This window comes from Pseudorca crassidens, chromosome 2 (genome assembly GCF_039906515.1).
Source record: "Pseudorca crassidens isolate mPseCra1 chromosome 2, mPseCra1.hap1, whole genome shotgun sequence".
NCBI lineage: Eukaryota > Metazoa > Chordata > Mammalia > Artiodactyla > Delphinidae > Pseudorca > Pseudorca crassidens.
In genome coordinates, this window is record NC_090297.1 from 95,599,621 (window position 1) to 95,608,703 (window position 9,083).

The following is a 9,083-nucleotide window of genomic DNA, read 5'->3' on the forward strand; positions in this document are numbered from 1 at the left end:
AAAGGCTCAAGGGGAAAGTGAAAACTGCGACTTAGACACACAGGCTTGCAGGGCAAGGGCAGGATCCTCCTTCGTAAATTTGCTCCTGCTTTGTTAAAGCAGTTAGGTAGGACCAGCTTAGAGACCTGAGTTGATATAAAAAGCTTCATAGCGGGACTTCCCTGGCGGTCCAGTGGTTAAGAGTCTGCATTTCCACTGCAGGGGGCGCAGTTGCGATCCCTGGTAGGGCAACTAAGATCCCACATGCCGCACAGCGTGGCCAAAACAATAAAAGTTTCATAGCACTTCTGTTCCCTAGGAAAGGCTCCATGGAGAGGGAAGGAGGTGGTGAGACATCAGGGTAGATGAGACTACATTTAATCCAGAAAAGCCCCTAGATTCAAGAGCACGGGGCAGGGCCTTACTCACAGCTGCTTCTCTCTTTCCACTCATCCCCAAATGGGAGACCAACTGCCTGGCAGCTTGTGGCTCAACTCCAGAGGATCGATACAGCCCACAGGGCAGGGGGCTAGTGGGAACAAGGTTTTAGTCCTTTCTCTGGAGCTTCCACCGTTGCCCCAATAGCCAGTTCACGCTTTCTCTGGGGAGGATGATGTTTAGGCTGTTTATTTACCTGCTGCCTTTCATCTGCAATCTACAAACACTTTTAATAACACCAACTGTTAGTTTAGTGCTTCTCCCCTAGGAGTCTAAAATACTTCCTATAGAGGATCTCTTTTATCTTTGTGACAGTCCCAGACAGGAGGGTGGGGACATGATTATACCTCTTCCATCATAAGGAAGAGAGTACAAGGTGGGTAAGGGAGATGAGAAAGTACGGCCGGGTGGAAGCCAGGAGTCCTGACTCCTCAGCAGGGCTTGATGCTCGCTGTGTTTCTTTGGAAGGATGAGAACAGGACTCTGAACTGGCCTGTAACTTAGGAGCATGATTTCATCCTTAGTCCCTAAGCAGCAACCTCCCCAGGCCTGCTGGAGCTTGCTTAGCACCCAGGAAAGAGCCCATGTGCTTGGTTTTCCACTGGGAGCTTGGGCTGAGCCTGTGAATCTTGCTACTGTCAAAACCGGGGCACCTGAAAAGGTGACCACAGTGACCCTTTTGCCCCAGGCAGGCTCACCAGCCTGCCTCTACTCTAGCCAGTGCCCCAGCTCTGGGATAACAAAGCCAGGGCCAAAGAACAAAAGAGCAAGCTGCTCCCATATACTTGGAAGGATGAGACTCACATTCCTGTAGCCTCAGCTATTTGGTTTGAAGAAAGGCAGTTTACACAGTGAGCAGGAGGCTGGTTTTGGTCACCACCACACACCGCTCTTCCCTGTTTGAAAAGCTCATTGGGCTCTGGGGTTAGAAACTTTCAAGTGGCCCCGCACACCCCCATCTAGCCTTAGGGGTCACTACAGCTGCCTCCTCTGCTCCCCCTTCCTACCCTCTTGGCTGCTGGCGCCCATGACCTTCCACCAGGAGGCACTGCTTTTCTCTGGCCCTGAAAGCGCCCCAGGAGGAGGATCTGGGGCTCTGAGTCCCTGGGGGCCCAGGCCTGGCTCCTGCACTGCACCCCCCCCCCCGCCCCCTACCCCCACCCCAGGCTGACCCGCCTTCTTCTCACCCGCCTAGTTTTCTGGACCTGGCTGCACCTGGGACCTGGACTCCTGCTTGTTTGTCTAGAGAGCCTCCTGCCCTGTGCTGCCAGCAGCCCAGGTCCCCATGCCAGCCTTCCCTGTGGCTGGCCAGTGTGTGGGCTGGCTTGTAAAAAGGAGTGAGTGGAGGCCCGGAAAATAGCTGTTGTGTGCACCGAGTAGTCTGTTAGCTGAAAGTCTCTACCTCCTTGAAGCCACAAGACAGAAAAATAGTAATGGTGAAGGAAAGGATGATCCCGTGGCTGAGGTCCCTCCCTGTGGGTGGAAAACACACGAGCAGGAGACGCACATAGGCACTTATTTACTGAGTGCTTGCCCTGCGCTAGGTGTGATTAGGAGCAGGGGTTACAGAAAGAATGGGACACAGTCCTTGCTCTCAAGGAACTCCCGGACATTGGGAAAGGTGTGGCTTGCCTTCCTCCAGGCTCCTTCCCTCCCTGGAGCAGTGGGATGGGGCTGATGTGAACCTTGTTTAGGATAGGCAGGCTGGCCTGGAAGCTGAGTACCAGGAATGGGCCTAGATAACCTTGACTCCACCCTGGCAGTTGCCTCCACAACCCACGGCTGATGCCCTCATCCCTGGCACCTTGACCTGCCCCATCTCCAACCTCAGCTGCCCAGGTTACCTCAGCAAACAGCCCCCACGGGCACCAGGGAGTGAGTCAGAGTCCTGGGTCTCTTACCAACCCTTGGTTCCCACACCCAGGAATTCAGGGACCAAGATGCAGGTCTGAGTGCTTCAGGCAAGAGAGAGGAGCCACTAGGCCTTTCTAGCAAGAGAGAGACAACTAGAAGGCCGACTTCTAGAGAGAAATATGTAAAGAGCCAGGAACTGTGGGGACCCAACATGAGACCAAGGGGCCTGCCCGAACTCACAGTCTGCTGGGAAGTTTAGTTATCAGCCGAGTACCGCCAATGGGGAAAACCACGCCTGGGAACTGACACCTTCCGTGTTACCCGTCCTGCTTTTCCTTCCCTGAAGCGGTTCCGGTTTACCCAGGGTCCTGAGAACGCCGTCTCTCGCCATACCTCCCTCTGGGGGCCTGGGGCAGCCCTGGCTGCACTCCCAGGAGGAGTCTGACAGGCAGAGCTGGGACGGACCCTGGAGAAATATGCTGCAAGTCAGAGCCTGTGCCAGGATGACGGGCGTGCTCCACTCCCCCAGCCACTTCTCAGCAAAGGGTTCCCCCAGAGCTCCTCCCAGATACACACAAAAGGGGGCGCCACCCTGCATCTCCAAGGAGGGAGGTCCTGATGGTGCTGGCATAGCCGCCTCTGACGTTGCCCTTTTAAGAGACTCCCCCCCGCCCCCCCCCCCCCCCCGCAACGGCGGCGGGCTTGCGGCCGGCAGGTTCTCATAGCAGTACCCCAGCAAGTGCGGCGCCCCGTCTGCGGAAAGGAGGAGACAGGACGCCCACCTTGCCAGTCTCGACCTCTGGGTCCCCGGACCTGCGGGCAGAGGTAGGGGGTCTCAGCAACCTCAGATTCTGAGAAAACCCCTTTTTTCTAGAGGGGAAGTTCCTCTCTTGCGCTGTTCTCATTGGTTGGCTGGCGAGCCCTGCATTTTGGAGAGCGGTAGGGTCCTTCCCTTGGACCAGGGCTTCACTCCCCCTACACAAGCCTGCTGTCAGAAATGGTCTGGAGAATTATTTTTACTGAGGTGTAAATTACTGATAAGATGGTGTGACCCTTTAGGGACACTTCTTTTTCCTTGTTTTTATTAAACCCTAAAGAAAGGGAAGAATTGAGCCCCCATTTAGAATAGCATTCATTCTCTCCTTCCATCTTGTCTCAGGGGGGAAAGAAAATTCTTTTTTTTTACTCTTTCTGCAAAACCAGCCTTGTGTACTTGTGCCCTGGATCTCGCCGCCTTTGGGAATTCCTGAGTCCCTGTTCCTCAGCCAGCTCTCTTTTCAACCTCCCTCTTCCTCTCCTATGCCTCCCCTCCCCACTCATTCCCCTCAACTACCAACCTACTTACACTTCCCCATCTTAAAACAGGCTTTCTGCCATCCAGCCTCTGCTGTCAAATTATGATCCCAACTGGCTCCTTTTCCTCAAAGAAAAATAAATCCTGGACACTCGTAGGTTCTGCTACGTCATCAACATTCCGGGTCCTCCTAGTCCCAACCCCTTCAGAGGGAAGGTAGAATGTTCCAGACTGAGGGGATAGCGTGAGGGAGCAGGAAGAAAGCCTGAATAGCTGGAGTGCAGAGGGTGAGGGGGATGTTGAGTTGGGCCTAGAGAAGTGGGCAGGATGAGGAGACAGGGCCTGCCCCGAAATGCTGGATTCCTGGGGCTCTTCCCTCTGGCTGCTCTATCTCTGTATGCTCTCCTGCTCTACATCCCCAATCCATCATCTCTCATTCACACATCTCTGGCTCTGGCCCACTCACCCCCAAGACACACTGAGCATCTTCACCAGGATCCAAACCTGTAAGTCCAAAGTCTAACTCCCTATCTGATCCTCTGCTCCCACCCTCCTCTGGGTATTCAGCCACCCAAAACAAATACCCGGGAGTCACCCTGGACTACCCCCTCCTCTTCCCCAGCAGCCGATCTCCCACAGTCCCACTGAATCTCTTCATCACCCGGATCTGGCCCCTTGGCAGCCTAGTCCTCAGCTGCAGCACAGACTCCCCTCCTCCTGGACTGTTACAACCGCCTCGCGTCTGCCAGACCCCAGCCCCTCCTTCAGGTGCAGCCTCCCCGCTGTGGCCGAGGGTACAGCCACGTCATGCCCTCACCCCCACCCCCGCCGAAACGCTTCAGCTGACTCCCTCAACCTAGGAAGTAAAGTCCAGATTTCTCAGCCAGATCCGGATTCATCAAACTGTGGCCACAGTTCAGATTAGCAGTCTCTTCTGCTCTTCTTTTCCCTACCGTGAGCCCTGCTTCAGCCCCAGGGGACTACTCACCTCTCCCAGCACTGACCATGCAATGCCCCCTCCTTATCTGCTCACGCTGTTCCCTCTACCCCAGTGCCTCTCCTCCTGCCTGTCCCTGGAATTCCTCCTTCCCCTTCAAGGTGATTCAAATGTCGCCTCCTTTACAATGCCTTCTCTAACTTCTCCCACCCTCACACAGAGATATTAATGAATACGGCTCTACCACAGCATTTGTCTCTGTCCACGTTAGACTGGTTGCTCCTTGAGGCCAGAGCTGGAGTCTTGTTCATTTGTGTCCCTCTCACACCTAGTCCGGTGCCTGGAGCATGGCTAGGGCTGGACAGGGCTCTCTCCTCGGCCTGCTCTGATAAACTTAACTAAGTTATTACAGATGTTGCTTTGGGATTTGCTCCTCACAGCTCAATCTCAGGCTCCATCTCTTCCCGTCTGTGCTCAGGAGCCAAAAATGATCTCAACTGGATCTTAGATGGACTGTGCATCTGTGTGGAATGCTTGGGCCTAGTGAGCCACCCTCCGCAAACAGTGCCAGCACCGCGGGCTGAAACTATCATGGGTTAAGGTATCCAATGTCACCTTTTCAGTCCCAAAGAAAATCTGTCTAGCTTGGCTGGGACATCAGGCTTACAACTCCTGGCTGCAGCTGGCATTGGGAATACAGTTTTGTGATTAATGTGAATGAGTTCAGGGCCACCCAAAGAGAACCCTGCAGACCCAACTGGCCTCCCAGATGGTGGTTCAAGGAATGAAGGGACCATCTGGTCACTCCTCTATGCCATTCGTCACTTCATCCATCCATCCGTCCACCCATCCATCCACTTGACTAGAATTTACTGAGTGCCTGCTACGTATCAGGTGCCATGCTAGGTACTAACTAGGTATTTAAGGCAAACGTGTTCTCCCTGCTCCTGGAGCTTACAGCTAGTGGGTAAGACAGCTGTTAACCAAGTAAAATTAACAGATAAATACTTTCTGTAGTAACAAACTTCAATATGTGCCATAAAGGAGGGGATATTTAAGATGCCACATTCAGCAGCTGGAAGGAAGGCAGGGTGCCCAGAACAGAGTGAAGGGGGAGGAGTAAGAAGGGGCTGGGCCACGCCATCCAGGGCTTTGTGGACCCCTATGGAGTTGGCTTTTATTCAAGGCACAATCAGAAAGCCCGGTGCAGGGTTATTAGGAAGAGAGCGATATGCTCAGATTCATACTTCACAGTACTACTCGCCAAAGGACACCAGGAGGAGTCCTTTAATCGGAAAAATCCAGAATGTGGCACATTCAACAAGAGAACTAGCCTGGACTTTTCAAACAGTCAATATCACAGAAAAGAAAGAAGGAAGGAAGGTAGCAAGGAAGGAAGAAAAGAAGGAAGGAAACTAAAGTGACATGTGGCCAAATGTAATGCATAAACTTCTGGTTTAAAAGTACAGCCATCAAAGACCTTTGAGGGACATGACGGAATTTGTATCAGGCCGGACATAAGATGACACCGGAATCATCACTCGAGTTCCTGGGTGTGGCAGCGGCCCCCTGACTCAGGGCTCTGGGCTGACTGAGGCTCTGACTCAGGCACGGCACACTGAGGGGGCGAGGGTGGAAGCCCCATGATGTTTGCACCTCGCTTGCACTTTGTTCTCCAAACACTGAGAGAAAGCATAGTGCTGACGATGATTGAACCTGAGTGGAGAGTATCCGGGGGATACGTTGTACCGTTTTGGCAATTTTTCTGAATGCTAGACATTTTCTAAAATAAAAAATTGGGGGAGCCCCCGCTTGCCACAACTAGAGAAAGCCCTCGTACGGAAACGAAGACCCAACACAGCAAAAATAAATAAATTTAAAAAAAAAATTGGGGGAGTGTGTTTTCAATCTAAAAAATGTTTATTAATTTAAAAAGTTTAAAAGATTACTTAGGTGGCTGAATGGTGACTGGTTTGGAGGGAAAGCAACCTCACGAAGGATCCATGCAACTCTGGTTGAGCATCCCCTCTGTGCCAGGCATGGAGATGGGGGCTGAGAAACACACGCACTGTGAAGAAAAGTGCAGGGCAGCAGATGGGCATGCAGGCGAGTGTGGACAGGAGAACACGCAGGTCCTGCCCCCCGCGCCCCCACCGGGGCTGCTGGCCTGTGGTCCTTTATCGGCAGCCGGGGCCTCTCCCCACCTCTCTCCTGTCAGAGAAACTGCCCCGCCCACCCACCAAAGGTCACCTGGACCTCTGCCACCAGCAGCCTCCCTCCACACCTCTCCTTCCAAGCAGGCCATTGGTCCCAGAATTTAAGCTCACAAGGATCTACCCATGACAGAGATCACCTGGTTCTTCCCAGTCTGGCCCTGTCTGGCCCTTCAGTGTGCTGGGCCACAACACACCTGCCCCAGTCTTTTTTCATTTTTTTTTGGCCACGCCATGCGGCTTTCGGGATCTTAGTTCCCCGACCAGGCATTGAACCCGACCCTGGTAGTGAAAGCACCGAGTCCTAACCACTGGATGGCCAGGGAATTCCCACACCCACCCCAATCTTGGCTTCGGTGACACTCACATTTCACTCATTCATAGTTTATCTGGAGCCAGATAATCTGGAGCTTAATCTGGAGCCAGACTGCCTGGGTTCCAATCCCAGGTCTGCCATTTACTAGCTGTGTAACCTGGGAGAAAACCCTTTGCCTGTAGGTTAAAGGAGTTTGCCGATGAATTCATCTGGCCAGGAATGCAGTTCCTGATTCTTCAAGAGGCAACCCAAGTCCTACCTCCTCCAAGAGGCAGACTGAGATTTCCTCAACCTTCACTGCTCCCTCCTCTGAATTCCTTTAGCCTTTTCTATCTCAGCTGCTCCTGGAGCACTTCACCCACACTACCTTGTTCAGTTGAGAGCCACATCTTATGCATGTGTGTATTTTCCGTAGACCTGGGGGACCCTCAGGAAGCAGCATGGGTGAGGAAGTCCATTGGAACTGGAGGACAGCCTGGGCTCTCCCCGCAGGTCACTTTCCCTCCCAAGGTTTGGACTAGAAGAGCAGTAATTTCCATTTGAACAGACTCCAGGATCTTGTTGCACCTTGGTTTTCTCCCATGTGGGAGGGAGATCTAAAGGTTCCTTAAGTTGGAAAGTTCCATGAAATAGGCAGACCTTCCCCTAGGGGTCAAGGAGGACACCACCAAGACAAGCCCTAGTTTGAGACACCGTGATGCGTAGAAGACCTGGAAGTTTCTGTCCTGCTTTTGGTAGGGAGAAGCGGCTGAGCAGGGGAGAGTGGACTGAGGAGGCAGTTCTGTCCTGTGCCCTTGGGGGCAGGGCAGGGAGACCATGAAGGACTATCTACCAAACGTGCCTGGAGATGAAGGGAGGGGTTCCTTGCATCCCCAGCCTGTCTGTCCTTGGGCAGAAAGGCCCTTCGCAGGGAAAGGGGCTTCCCACAGCCGTGCCGCCTCCGCTCTAGGCTCCAGAATCAAGTTCTCCAGCCAAGGCTGCTGCGCTCTCCTACCCAGCAAGCTTATTTTAGTACAAAGGGAGAGAGATGAATGGAGGGCTGCAGTTTCTGCCTGCGTTGGCTTGGGCCTGCAGCAGAAATGAGTCTCATTACCCAACCCCAATTCAAAGGATAATTAACAGATGGTATAATTTCCGAGCATTCTCCGCGCCACATGGCTATTAGGTGAAGAGCAAAATGCCTACGCAGCCCCTAGATCCTCCCAAACCACAGAGTCAAAGGGAGTCCGGAGAGGCAGAGCCCCATGGAGGGCACTTAAGGCATCCTTCTGTGTCTGGAGCTGCCCTTGGCCTTGTTCATCTTCAGTCAGAGAAGAGGGCACTTCCCTGAGTCGTGGGTCCCCCACCCACTTCCTTCTCCTCATCCAGTCCACTACCATTGCCAGGAGTCTAGTCTAACCCGAATCCCTCTTGCTGTCGCCAAAGCTCATCTCCTTTCCTTTTCCCTGGGGAGAAAGAAGAAAGCTGATTTCTCATTCTTGGCATCACTCTGTGGTCACACGGAAGTTCCCTGGGCTGGGGCCTCTGAGAGGGGATTCACAGCTCTCCTGCTGTGACCCACTGAGAGTGACACTGCTGTGACCAGAGTGCCGTGTTGGAAGACAGCATCTGGCCCCATGCTTTTCAAACTGGGTTCCTCCAGACCCTCAAGCTCCACAGGGGGCCCAGAGGTGTGCTCCTTGGGGAGCAGTGGGGATGTGGCAAGACCTGACGCCCACTTCAACCCAGCAGCACTACTTCTATCTGCTTTATATTCTGGGCTTCTACTTTAGATTTCATTGAAAAAAGGATTCCACTGTTAAATTAATTTTTGAAATTATTGAGCTTATTCGATCCCCTCATTTTACAAAAGGAAATTGAGGCACAAGCATTTGACCAAGGCCACCCAGCTAGAGGGTAGTGGGCTGGGACTGGAAAAGCCCTGGCTTCCTCCACAGGCCAGGCCTCAGACCACCAGTCCCAGCCCCTCGCTGCTCACACAGTTGGCCCTGGATCCCTGGTTGGGGTATGAGAGACGAAAGTCCCTTTGAATCATCCTCCCCCTCCCTTGCC